Source organism: Lycorma delicatula, chromosome 4 (assembly GCF_047948215.1).
Source record: "Lycorma delicatula isolate Av1 chromosome 4, ASM4794821v1, whole genome shotgun sequence".
Lineage (NCBI taxonomy): Eukaryota > Metazoa > Arthropoda > Insecta > Hemiptera > Fulgoridae > Lycorma > Lycorma delicatula.
In genome coordinates this window covers 49,823,224-49,838,731 of record NC_134458.1, presented here as the reverse complement: position 1 = coordinate 49,838,731, position 15,508 = coordinate 49,823,224, and the positions used below count along the sequence as shown (strand labels likewise).

The window sequence follows — 15,508 nt, the reverse complement described above, 5'->3', positions numbered from 1 at the left end:
TGGTGATCCGTCATTCACAGCAAGTTCAGGTTGGTATGATAGGTGGAAGGCTCGCCACAGAATACAGCTCACTGTATCAGGGAATCATGCGCTAGCGAAAATGATAAAATTACATTTCAAAAATTTATAAAAGAAGAGAATTCATATCACCATCTCAGAGTATCAATGCAGACGAGACGGGATTATTTTTTTAAAATGCTACCTAAAAAAACTTGCCTCAGAATTTGACTCTGCTGCTAAGGGGCATAAAGTTTGTAAGCAAATTGTGACGATTCTTTTATGCAGTAATGCGTCACACAAGTTGAAGTTCCCACTTCTTGTGATAAGAATATCAGCTAAACCTCACGTACTGAAGAATATTAGTAATTTGAATGCAATTCCATGCGTATACAGGTTACAAAAATCAGCATGTATGTCTTGCAAAATATTTAATGAATGGTTTTCTTCATTCTTCGTCCCTGAAGTGAGAAGATTTCTAAAAGAAGAAGAGTACCACAAAAATCTGTTTTATTTATAGACAATGCTCCTTGTCATCCGGATGCAGATGACTTAACAGATGGTGACATCTTTGTAAGATTTTTACCCGCACAAATGACAGCAGTCATCCAACCTTTAGACCAAGGTGTAATAGAAGCCTTCAAACAACATTACCGAAAAAAATTACTTATAAATATTAGTGAAAGAATCAGTGAGGAAGCCGCCAGAGTAAATGTTTTGGATTAACTTAAATTAATATTTGAACAGCAACTTACAAGTGTGCTTCAGCATGGAACGAAATTAATGCTTCTACTTTGAAAAAATGTTGGAACAAAATCTGGAAAAAAATGAAATCTGAATCCAACACTGAGACAACTGCTGAAATAAACAACAGTTCCTTAAAACAACTTATTCATCATTTAAAAGTTTCAGAAGACAGCACATTTCATGTGCTGTCGAAGATGAAGACGTAGCTGAATGGATGGACTACGAAAATGATGTAGATCACTAGCGTCTATAGCGATGATACCGTATTGGTGTGTTCTTCAAATCCACATCCCGATATCGAAAACACAAAAGACAGCTCAGATGACAAATTCCTCAAGGAAGAAACGCAAGTGATCTCTCACGGAGAAGCTGTAGATATGCTTGGAAAGCTAATTTCGTATTTTGAAAATCAAAATGAAAAGTCAGCCCATCAACTCCTTACCCTGAAGTGTTTACAAGATCAAGCAGCTAAAAACCAAGCATCATCATTAAAGCAAAAAACTATGAAGGATTTTTTTAAAAGTAAATAAACGTTAATATAGCGTTAAGTAAGTCTGAATTTGGATTTCAATTACTGTATAAGTTATTTGTTAATAGGTACCAAGTTGATTTTATGTTTCAACATCTTACATTAATACTGTAGTGATTTCATTAAGCTGTAGTGTACGTATATTATACATTTCTGGATTATCCAGATTTTCGTTCATCTGGAAAATATACGGTCCCATCTAGTCCAGTTAAACGGGGTTGTACTGTAATTCAATAATACACAGCTAAATATGAGTGATCATAATTTTTTTTATTTCCAAAAAAGGAGTATACTCAAGGAAAAAAATGTAAAAGCAACTGAACAAAATCGATGAAGAAATAATGTAAAAACTTAATGCTGGGAAAGTATTTTACCAAAACATTTTTTTCATTCTTCAACAGTGACTGTTTTACAGTCCAAAATGGAGTGGCTAAACAATAGTTATATTATTCTTAATAAATCCGTGTGTATTCTTATATTTTAAGGAAAATATCAACCCTTAATTGTTAAATAGCATGCAACCATTATTGATTGTGTTTATTTTTTACATTTTAACTGACTTATGAAACAAAGATAGGGAGACTGAACAACAATGTTACAAATCAAAACGGCCAGATGATTGAGTCCAGGTTAAAACTGAAAAAACCCACTTTGATGAATACCTATTGATTCTAACTCATCAAATATATTCAATATACTTTGAAATATTATTTTCAAAACAAAGATAAAAAGTAAAAGAAAATAAACACTGTCCTTACACTTAAATAAACTTATATTTGCAAAGAAATAAATGAATTCCATATTCCATTTCTAATATTAACACCATTATAAGAACAAATGTTAGGAAAATTTGATATCAAGAATTTTTTTAATAGCAACACCAAAAAATGAATGAAAATAACATTTAGAATAACAACATAAATTTCTGAAAAACTAACAGAACTAATAGTTCTGGAGAACTAAGAGTTCAGCTATGTGTAAACATAGCACAATAGTGGCTTATGTGCGTATAATGAGAGATAATATCATTACACATAACTACAAATTTTTATATCTATTACACAACTCTATCAGGTCTGAGAACAGTAAATCACATATATTTTATTGGTCAGAAATAGGTCTTCAGAAGGTGTAAATATTTTTTGTTGCAAATTCCTTTTCCTTTAAATTCTTTAGAGTTAATTTTTCTAATATCAAACTAAAAGTGTAGCACATTAAAAATGTTATACTTTTTATTCTTAGATATTAACACTTCAATCGTATGAACAAAACCGATTTTTAAACAACAACCCTGATCCAGTCTATATAATATTCCAAAAATGAAGGGAAAGCTTAATAATTTAAGTTGAGAAACCAGCAAAATGACTTGACAAATTGTTTCTTCAAACTGCACTAAATTACAAAAAACAAACCTTTAACAAGCTAAAGTTTAAAAAAAATGAGAAAATGAAACTTAAATAAAAATATAAAACTAAAATAAAATTTTTATTTTTTTTTATATTTTGATTTTGGGTTCTACTCACAGAAAATCATGTACAACATGAATCAAATAACATGAAAAACTTATACAGTAAAATCTTTAAGTGTTGTCATTTAAAAAAAAAACAAAAAAATCCTATCATAAGTGAGAAATTCACAGTCAAAAAAATATGCTGAAGATGAGAATCATGACATAAATATCCCTCGTTATGATCATTCAGGGTACAAAATTTCTTGCACATAAATGCAATTTTAAAAAAACACACATAAAACTTTTTTATAATTATCTCCAAAAAAAATTGAACCTGAATTCAACAACAAACAGAAAATGACATAAAATTTCCATAAAAGTGGGCATCAAAGATGGCATTCGGGTTACACAAAAATAGGTTTAAATATATTTATGAATAACTTATGTTTTATTTTTTAAATGTCATACGGGTTTAACAAAAATAGGGTTTAAAAACCTTTATCAATAATGTTAAAGATTTTATTTTTTACAATCCTTACTGCCCACTGTTCAATTTTCTGGATGGTACTGTTTGAAATTTTCACAATATATGGTATTGTATTGTTTCATATCATTAGTATAACATTTTATGTGACTGCATTTGCTAAACAAACATATATTTCCCACACAAAACATAAAAGTACACATTATTACGATGTTTAACACACAGTAAAAAATTATCAATAAGGCTTTCTTTAAACAACAACAATAATTCTGAAACTGAAAGTTACAGGTAATGAACAGGATTTAAATAGATGGTAGTTTTATAATAATGTTATATTAGGGTACAAATTACTTATCTACAAACATTTAACAAGAAATGGATTTAGACATTAATCCTGCAGATGTTGCGTAAAATCAATGAGAAATAACCATCCAGATTAAAACAGTGCATTCTACCATTAACCTGCTTTACAGTTTTAATTTAAAGAAACATTAAATAAAATAACAAATGGTTAAAGGCCTGCATTAAATTTAAAGGCGTTTATAACAATATAAAAAAAAAAAGGTTTAAAATAATATAAGAATTAGAAAATAATAAATTATATATCTAGTCAAACTGTACGAAGATAGCTCAATAAATTTGACTAACAGACATTTACTACACATGAATCATAAATTACATTTAATTTATATGTTTACAAAGTTATTTTTACATTATTGTCAATGGGGTCACCCATTTTAAAGTTAATACTATTTTATTTTTACAGATCAACTAAAAAATTATTGAGATTTAGAACAAAACAAACATATCATAGTAAGATAAATTTTCCTAAACGAAAAAGTCTGCATTAAGAAACTTAGGATTTTTTTTTTTTTTACAATACCAGTGCCACATTTAATTTTTCAATATTATCTTATACATTCCTCTATATTATTTCTAAATTTTATTTCATTATTACATGTCCTACTATACTGTATTAACTATTTTATTCATAAATAACTTATTTAAAATTTTCTTTACATTAACAAACTGGCAAGAGTAGCATTGGTGGTAGTAATAAAGGCTTAAGTTACAAAAATTTGTAATAACTGCTACATTAACCACTACAGAGAGAAAAGTACTTAAAGACCACATAATAAATCACTGTTAACTGGAGTACTGCTCAGAAGACAAGAAACCAAGTCATTTTAATATGAAAGTTTCATATCACTCATCTTTTTTATTGTCAGGGGGGGAGGAAACCTTTTATAGGCACCATTTGGTCTCAAACCCCATAGTAGTGTGGATTCTCCCTTGCGAGCCTACCCACTAAAACCCCACCCCCTCTACAACATGGGAGAGTGGATTCACCTTACAGTATTATCACAGCTCTCAATCTGTCTTGTCTCCATCCACACATCCATTGCTGGCCCTGCACCTCTAATCAATCAGGGTCCTACAGTTTATTTTACTTTTTTTTTAACCTTGACCTTGGAGCTGAGAATCTGCCCCAAGGGAGATACAGAAGGAGCTACTCAACCCTGGACTTCTTTCGTCAACTTTGTTCAGATGATCTTGACCAATACCATAGATACCAAATGCCATGATCATTTGGTCTGCAGAATAATCCCAATTATGTTCTCTGGGATAAGCCAACAAATTCTTTCCTGCATGCTTCCCCCTATGCTCAAGGAACTGATTGCACATGAACTGCATGTTCTGCATGATCCTCCTCACATTCCACAAAGGGTCTCAGTGACTGTCTGTAAAAGTATGCCTTATAACACCTGCGATTGGTAAGGAATTGGGTCAACTTGTACCCCAGTTCCCCATGTTTTTGGCACAGCCAACTATGAAAGTCCAGGATCAGTCTATACATTCAACTGCCTTTTGTTGACTGATCTCATTCAGTACATCACCTGAACTGAGATAAATTATTTTGTTGTACTTCTATCTTCAAATATCAATTCACATGGTATGTAATATAGATTTTTATCACTACTAGTAGAAATTTTTTAACTTTTAAAAACAAGCATAATGGTATTTTTAATTTTTTTAAATAACCATTCGTGACTGAAATAGTTATAACCTGAAAAAATTACCAATTAACATAAAACACTGATCTAAAAACACCCAAATCAGATGAGGCAATGAGAAAAGATTATCTACAGGCCAGTTAATAGGGAATATTATTAAATTTTTTGCTGATTTACACAAGCTTAGAAGTTAGTTTTACGACTAATCCAAAAGTGATTTTCTTTAGTTTCAGTTCAATGCTTCGAAAAAAATATGTTATAAATGAAATAAAAAAAGGCACAGAAAGGTTTTAGGGAATAGTACAAATCCACCAATGAATTTTTAAAGTTATTAAAGAATATTATTAAGCTCATCGAGAATGCATCCAAGGTTGTGTATTATGCGATAGATCATAAATCACTGCACATTTAAAATAAGAGGTGGCACTTGTACTGTAGATAAATATCAAAATTATAATTTTTTATATTTTCCATCCCTCTATTTATTGAGTACAATCAAGCACAATATACTATAAGCAAACAATGATTAAATAAACCATTCAATTGATTTTTGCCTTCTACTTTGATTAATATGAAATTAATAAAATTTTTATAAGTGTTCTCCACTTACTGACCTGCTTTCAATCATTATTGTTCTAATCAATATTGTTCAATCATTATTAGTTCTAATAGAGGCAGATTACATTAAAAGGTAATGCCTATTAAATTTCAGAAATATTATCAACATTATTAGACGTATTTTCATGCCTACATTCTCACAAGCAAAGTAAAAGTAATTTGAATATTTCAATCTATGTAATAGACTCAAGTCACAATAATCACATAACAAATCTCACAAGATAAGAGTAGTTTGAAATAGTGAATTTTTTCAATTCAACTCGTTAAGATTTCACTGTCATTACGTAACCTCAATGGTAATGATTTAAACGTAATTACTCTTAAGATTTCACTATCAATATTAAACACTTAAATAAACTTAATTTAACAGAAAATTGAATCTGGTGGTAAAAATCCACAATTATTTAAATTTTACAGTAAAATGAAAGCATAAAAATTCTTCTGAGAGGGACATGCAACCTCCTCCTTATAACTTTGTACAACCTTATATGCTGCTCATCTGCTGAATCTACTCATGGCCATGACAATGAAAATATAATATTCTCAAAACAAAACGAGGTTTGAATTTAAACAACACCATGCAAAATAACAAGTTGTTTTCATTCTTGAAAACAGTAGTTTGATTTTGCAAAGAAATGATAGATTTTTTCAGAAGGTTGATAATTCATCATTTATGTTTATGCCACTGATATCGATTACATGATATTGATATAAGATGTTAAACAATATACTTTCTTATTTTTATCAAAAATAGAAAAGAATTTAACTTGTAAAACAAAACAGCTTAAGAAGAATTGAAAAATAAGATACCCAGCTGTGTAAGAAAATTAAACTTCACAACTCTTTTTGTTTGTAGTACTAAATAGAAAATAATTTAACATAAATGCCTTTATGGAGAAAAGTAAACACACTGAGTTTTTTTTAAATTATTAATCCATTTTTAATAACTATAGATACTATTTTAAAATAGACATTTTACTGAATAATTTGGAGGAATCTTTGTACATCTTTTTAATAAACTAAAAGTACAAAACTACTCAAGAACAACGGATGGATGTTGCATCAATGAATTTCATTCTTTTCAAAATTAGGTAATCAATTCTTTTCAAAATTTTGTTTCAATATCAGTTAACAGAAAATGTTCACATTTGACTGCTGTAACATAATTTTTTTTATACACGTCATAGAACCATCAAATCAATCAATAATCAAACTCAGAGCAAGATGATTGCATTTTAATCGCCAAATTAACTGTAGTTACATAAAGAACTTATCTTAAATAAAATATAAATCCTGTGTTTCTATTAGGGCATTTTCATTTTTGCAGTTCAATAAATAAATTTATAAATTAAATAAAGTATTTAATTAAATTAATTAATCATTATTAGGTTAAATGCCATAACAATAATGGTGAAATGTACTGACATGTCACAAATCACTTCCAAAAATGGCACAGCCATTCTCAAAAAAAACAAACATTCCACATTAGGCTTAATAGGGAAAGCAAGGTACGAACTAGTTACCTACTGTTGCCTTCTTCACATAGTCAAATATACAATTCCATATAAACATGTCAAAACCATTGAAATGTAAGCAATGAGGACACCATCATAAGTGATACCTTCACTCCACTTACTGTTATGATTGAATGTTTAGTGAACATCTTTACTCTCAGAGAAAGCATCATTTATACGTCCCTCTCATAATTCAGATGCTTTGCATGCATCACAACCAAAGAAAGACTGGAATGAATGGTATAAAGTAACAAATTAATTTCCCCTTCACATTTGTGAAATAATGCATACATACGAGGTGTGTTCAAAAAGTATAGAGAATTTTAAAATTTCACATGTTGTATTAGTCCGATTCTTGGAATTTTTTCGTTGTTGTGTTGGTAAACATCTCTGAAAAGTATCTGTACATTTTTTGTCATATTAGATGTTTAGTCTGTTGTCAGCTGTCAAAAGGATAACACATGATTTAGTACGATCGACGAATTTTTATTTGTATAAAAAAAAAATATATATCAGACAATTTGTATTAAATTTTGCTATAAGATTGGAATAAAGGGTAGCAGTACTTTTAAAATGTTAAATATTGCTTTTGGTGAGTCTGCTATGAGTAAAGCAAGGTTTTATGAGTGGTATAAGCGTTTCCAAGAAGGTCGAGAAGACGTTGAAGATGACAAGCGCCCCGAGACGCCCCAGCAAATCAACAACCGATGAAAACGAGGAAAAAGTGAAAGAAATGATTATGAATGATCGTCGAATCACAATCCGAGAAGTCGCTGATGAAGTTTGGATATCAATTGGCCGACCAAGAAATTTGTTTCGGATATTTTGGGTATGAAACGTGTGACAGCAAAATTTGTTCCAAAATTGTTGAACTTCGAACAAAAACAGCGGCGAATGGAAGTTGCTCAGGAGTCGCTAAATGAAGTCAACAATGATGTAGAACTACCGAAACGTGTCATAAAGATGATGAAACATAGGTTTACAGATATGATGTCGAAACTAAGGCTCAATCGCCCCAGTGGAGACATTTTGGATCACTAAGATCGAAAAAAAACTCGACAAGTACGGTCGAATGTGAAGGTTATGCTAACCGTGTTCTTCGATTTTCACGGCGTAATGCATCATTAGTTCTTGCCACAACATCAAACTTTCAATAAGGAGTATTACCTACAAGTTCAACGCCGTTTGCGTGAAGCAATCCGAAAAAAAAACCCAGATTTGTGGCGAAACAATTCATGGCTTTTGCACCATGATAATGCGCCAATGCGCCTACTCACACTTTATTGCTTGTTCATCAATTTTTAGCCAAAAACAATACTGTAATGATACCTCAGCCGCCATATTTGCCAGATAAGCCCCCGTGTGACTTTTTTCTATTCCCAAAAATGAAGAGAACCCTAAAGGGCCGTCGTTTTACAAGCATATATGAGATTAAAAGTGAATAACTGAAAGAGCTAAAAACTACTCCAAAGATCGAGTTCCAGAAGTGTCTCGGGAATTGGAAAAAGCTCTGGCATAAGTGTATAATATCTAATGGGGACTATTATTAAGGGAATAACATTAATATAGACGAATAAATAAAATTCTTACCAAAAAGAAAAAATGCTCATTACTTTCTGAGCACACCTTGTATACTGCTTTACATCAGAAGTTATGTAAAATAATAAATGAAATGTAAAATAACTAATTTTGTGGACTGATAAACAGAACATCATGTGATTTCTTTTATTTTAAAATTAACTTTAAAACTTAGTATTTCTGGATAATACATAAACTATATAAAATTAAACTAATATATATAATGATGTTCTTAAAATAAATAATTTCTTAAGTTTTCTTGCAAATTCATTATAATTCAAGATTTACATAAAAATATTTATCACTGATATTAGTATTTACAATTAAAATGATTTAACCAATATTAGCTTAGTTCAATGCAACTATCACAAAAAGTTAAATTAATATCAATAGCAAAAATTGCATATAATCAGTTTTTAAGAATGATGAGTGCATTACAAGAGACTGAGTTTCACATTGACACAGGTATGTTAAAAATATTAACATTGAATTGTATGATAGGATAATATCTTTAACTTATCAATTTCTCCTAGTTATCCAGTTTTACATACATATCAGAACCAGTTCAGATATTATAAATAAGACAGATATAATCACTTAAAATACCCCATCCCTTGAAATATTTAAACTTACATAAAAGTCTCTTGCATTATAAACATCCAAAACAATTTTGAAAAGACACTTAAACAAAAAATAAATTCAAAAGAAATTTTAAATAAAATAATAAAACACATTAAACGTTATATAACAAAACTTGATGCCTTCTTATCAGCAATTGTATTTCCAATATTCTTAAAAGCAATCTTTCTACATCTCACTAAACACAGAATAAAAACAACAAACACACCCACAAAATAATATATTATCACAAATGACACCATCACACTATATTAAGCCAATAATAAACAACAGTTCATAAAAAAAAAAAAAAAACAACTTAAACTTTATTGCTAAACAAGAATATGAAGAGATGCATAAATTCCCTTGACCTAACTATCTAAAAATGTAAAAATAAAATCATAGAAAAATACACAATAATTTACACTTCAACTCGCTTGACCTCACACACTCTCAGCTTTCACAATCGTGATTAATACATGACTAATCAAATCTATGTTAGCATATCGCAGAATAGACCACTATAAAACATCTAGTAAACTCAAAAACAATAAAAGCTATTTACTAAAAATACAAAGGCAGCTTTTAGACTATTTTCAGAAAATCAGAACAAACTCACCAAAAATCAGTACCCGAGCAGTAGTAAATAAACTACAATAATGCACAACTATACAACACTCTACACTGGGCAAATAGAATGTACCTTTAAACAAAAATTCATATATTCGATATATCTGAGTGCGGATTCACTAACCATTTTGAAGAAATATAGTTATGTCAATTAACCTAATTATTCTATATAGCCGTGTAAAAGAACCACGATAATAAAATCATACATTAAAATAAATATTACAATGATATACTACAAGGATAGATAAGTTAAAATTTAATGAAATTTTTTAACACACCATAATACACCTATTCTTAATTTTGAAAAAAAATATTACTGGTAAAAACTATTGTGCAAGAACAAGTTCTGATCAAAGATTAAAGCTAGCCATTCTTTTAGCTCCAAACATTTAATCTTAAATGTGATCTGGTTTTAAAATAATTATTTTACGAATTTTAATTTTACAAATATAAAACATCTAGTAAACTCAAAAACAATAAAAACTATTTACTAAAAATACAGACAGTTTTTAGACTATTTTCACAAAATCAGAATACACTCACCAAAAATCAGTACCCGAGCAGTAAATAAACTACAATGCACAACTATACAACGCTACATTGGGTAAACAGAATGTATCTTTAAACAAAAATTCAATGACACATATAATTACAAAAAATAAAACGTATACATTTATCAAACATTAACTTTCATTAAAGTCAACAAAGAGTAAATGAAATCAGAGTATATATTCAAAGAGATTTTCCATAATTATTGATCGTTTTCCATGATTTTCTTTACCTTCAGCCTTTGGAATCTCTGAATTTCAACACTAATTCCACTACAATGTTTCATCAAATCAACATAAATTTTAATGTATCGATCATCAAATTCCAGGATGAATCGGTCAACTGCCATTTTAATAATGCAACTGTCCCCAGATTCTTTACCGATCAGTCTCTAGGCAATTTTTCATATATTCTTTAAGAAATCGACACCTGTTCAATGATCTGTTGCAAGCACAGCTTCAGTGACAATCCAAATTCATTTACAAAATACCTTTAACCGTCATATTAGTCTTAAGGTTATCTAACAGATTTTTTCTTAACAAAAATTAATTTAGTTATTCTATGATGATAATCGGATTCCCTTGACCATTACATCTTCTGACACACTCCAATCAAATGAATATTTTTTTTCAAATATGATAATCTTTAGAATATTCTAAAATTAGTTCACTTAATGCTCCGCACACACAGCAAAACAATAATAACCCTGACCCAAGTACTTAATTTTTCCAGCTAATTTCTTATTAATGGATTTAAAACAAAACACACAGAGACAATAATAATGATACACTACTAATATCCTATCAGAGATTTTTTCATCTTCTATAATGATTACCATCATCCTTATATCATAAAGAACAGAACACAACTGTTTCTATCAGGCATATGCCAGTTGTTATCAAAAGAATAAATAAATACACATGTCTATACTGCTCAACACCTAATGCATCGGCATATAAAATCAAGCCAAACCAAATCAAACAATAATATGAATGAAAGTTAAGTCACCATATTAATCATAAATCAAAATCAAAACAACTTTTATTTCAGAAATATGGTTCACAATTTAAAAAACAATAAGAGCTCAAATCGTGCAAAATATACAGTTGTGTATTACAGACGCATTAATAAAAGTTCTTATTGTGGGTAGATTAATTACAACTAATTACCTAAAAAAAAAGTAAAGTATTTTTATATATAAATAATTATATTATACATAAATATAAGATCTTATTAATTTACTCTGAATGTTTAATAGAATGCGAATGATCATCACTAATCTGAGTTAGGACCAATTACGGTCAAAGTTCATAACCCAGTAACCTAACTACAGTAAAGTTCTAACATAAATTTCTCACAAAGAAAAATTAAAAGCATTGCTTCTGCATCTCAATGACTAGGTAATGGACAATAATGAACTTAAATAAACATAATAAAGCCTACTGCAAGAAAATTCTAACAAATGCTGAGAATTACTGTAGCAAATAATCAATTAAAAAAGTTTACGTACTGAAACTTCCCAATAACGAACAGCAATGTAATTTATTAAATTGTCCGTTAATGAAAGGTTTTCACCAAAAAATTGTTTAACTACAAACACAACCAGCATACTGTATAATTAAATCAACTATTTAGGATCTGCATGCATTTAAGCCCTTTTTATCTAATTATAAATTATATAACCAATCAAAATCTGCTGTATGCAATGAGTAAAAAAAGAAAAGATAAAATACTGTACTGTGTATAAAATATTAAAATATAAACAAATCATCAATGTGGAATATAACTCTAACATGTGTTGTCAAAATCTACATTACAAGACTAATAGGACACTATCAATTATCAATATCATGTAAAGACTGATTAAAGTACTCACTCTTAATTTAATACAGAAAAAAATAATAATAATAATGAAATATTACAGTTTATTAAATTTCATTTAAAATACATAAAATTCCTGTGTACTTTATTAAATGATCAATTTTTATTTCCAAACCTTCTTAAAAAAAAATTGTATAACTTTTTTCAAAATTCTTAAAAGCAAATATTTTTATTTATGAGAGAATATATTTATAGTAAAGAATCTCTCAAAATATTCTTGGTTTCAGATGTCTTGATATTCAATAGGGAAGATATCATACTGATAGTTGGATATGAACAGAAGATAGTTTCATCAACTGCTTGTCAAGTAAAATAATCATTTAAAGTTGACATTATCTAATGGCTGAAGCACAGAGCCAAAACTGTTAAGTAGTTAGGCAACTACTTTTGCTGAAAAGCTATTTTTTTTAAAAACTAGTCAATAGCACTCCTAAATATGTGCAATATTGTTTAAAGCAAATTTTTAAATACACTAAAGGACAATAATATAACCACTGAAATTTATGGGCTGAGTCAGGCCAACAGTAATAACCGTTGTAATAACTGTTTAACAATAGTGCTAGAGGCATATACCCACAATAAATTTTTAACTTATAAATGCTTAGCATCATTGTGAGTTTAAGCATATTATATCATTACAACAGAAGAAATTTGAATCTATTCAGTGGCTTCCACCCACACCTTTCTCTCACACTCTCACTCTCTCTAACAAGCTAGACATACTAGTAATCACATCCATCACAACAATAGAATGTTATTATGATGACTATATTTGGCTGTAAACTGGAGATCAACTATATTGCATTTAGTTGTAAATATTTTCCTACTACATTGTAGAAACACATGGTGATTAATCCTAAAGGAAATATTTGTTATAATGACAAATTTCAGGGTTTTCATAAAAATTATGAGCCTTCACACAACAAATGTAAGTGTGACTATGAAACTAATTAAGCTGACAATGCCATCAACTTTTATAACTTACACACTGAAAGTAATGATGAAATATCGTATGGGAATTATTCAATAAACTGACAGCCAATGACTAAAAGAAAAATTTATTTTTTAATGAAATTTTTTGCAAACCACATAAAAATGTATCGTACAAAATTATCTCTATTTTAATTTTTTTTAAATACAGTAAATTCTACAGTAATTTTAAAAAATATTTCTGCCCAATATTTTTTCTATCAATTGAGATTATTTAAATTAATATTTTATTTTTTTAAAAACAGACTTACAATCATTAATCGGTACTTAAATTGCCTTTTAATAAGCTTTATATAAGATGAAATACATTCTACATTTATACCTGCATGAAATAAATTTCGACAATTGTACCAGAATTAAATACAAATCTAACAGAATTCTAATTGAAATTGATAGAAAAAGTGATATCAGAAAATCATTTGATAAATAATAAACAGCAGCATAATAATAAACAACTATGTTTTAAGCAAGCCAATTTCAATAAACACATAACAAAACTGGAATATTAGAAGGAAATGTAACAGAATAAAGGTAACTTTGGATTATGCTGGTCTAACCTATGATTTCAATTAAGCTTGAAATATTTGTTACTAAAAAATGAAAATAAACGCGTAAAAGATTATTACAAATGCACTACTTACACTCTTCATAAATTGTGTTATATCAATAACTTTGGTGCGAATACTTGTAAGAGGGTGTGTTTAAATATGATGTATTTGCTGCTTAAAGAAAAAGTTATCCTGTTGAAGAAAATGTTATGTTCTTTAACACCCTTTTCCTTCGATATTAAAAGAAAGGAACTGGGAATATACTACACTACAACATCCCTGTTCCACTAATGTTACCATTATAACACAAAATCTGAGGGCGTGCAATTCTTTTGCAACTTCTAATTACAATTTTTTTTTTTTATTCTGCTTTGATTTAAATTAACGTGTAATTAATATTAAATCAAAATCTGAGGTGAGGTCAATATAATCCAGAAATACCATTATACTCTATCCTGAAGTACGTAACTTAGACCATGTTTTTTAACGATTATTTTCACTTATTGTTCTACTTTGACCTTAAATAACAAATAATTTAAATTTCGTAAAAAATCGGGAAAAAATCATGATTTCGAAATCGAGATGTTAGTATAAACCAAAGCGACCATTATTACACAACTTCCCGAGAACGTTATTACGAGTAATGCTTTTACGACGACTAATTTCACTTTAATCTATTCTGACTAAAAATAATGTGAGTTTTGAGTGTCATTAAAATTGAAGGTGAGCCCATTATATTTCAGAAGTACTACTGATGCTACTAAAAATACATTTGCATCACACTTGCGTCTCTCGCCCTCCTCAATCCAATCATTCCTAATCGAAGTACGCAGTTAAAACATGTTTGCTACAATTACGTTTTAGATATCAGGTGATATATATATATATATATATATACATAACAAAATTATCTATATATATATGAGACTGTTTTAAATAAACCAAATTTAAAAAAAAAAATTAACAAATGCTAGAAATGCCAAAAAATAAAAAAATTAACAAGTATGATTATCATTAGTCACAAAATTAATTTAAAAAAGGTTCTTTAAAATACAATCAAAATTAATTTCAGCACTAAATTAAATAAGTGGCGTACAATTACTGGATATTGAAACTCAAAAGAATACTTACAGAGAAATTGGTACTGTATTGCAAGCTGAGAAGAAAATGTGCGGAACTTACGGCGTCATCGCAAAAAGTAGACAAAAATAACATTGTTCTTTTCCCATCAGTATTGTATAACAGTGAAAACCTACGTCTGTACAGTACATCAAATTTAATCTTAAGAAAGAAAAATACTTCATTCAACTTGCGGTAAAAAATGTAGCTTTTAAACTTATAACTGCTGAAATAATAACCT

General features: G+C 28.9%; 1 protein-coding gene across 5 annotated transcripts in view; it reads right to left on the bottom strand.

Moving 5' to 3' along the window:
* Positions 1 to 15,508, bottom strand: part of LOC142323372 (ubiquitin carboxyl-terminal hydrolase 2-like) — a 124,361-nt gene that overhangs the window by 92,923 nt on the left and 15,930 nt on the right. Inside the window, exon 1 of one of the 5 annotated variants that reach the window (XM_075362911.1) lies at positions 15,280 to 15,428. The exons of 3 other annotated variants lie outside the window; for them this stretch is intronic. The gene's annotated coding sequence lies outside the window, so the exon portion shown is untranslated. Of the gene's footprint in view, positions 1 to 14,241; positions 14,822 to 15,279; positions 15,429 to 15,508 lie in introns of those variants that run through there. One more of the 5 variants, XM_075362910.1, reaches the window with a different exon arrangement.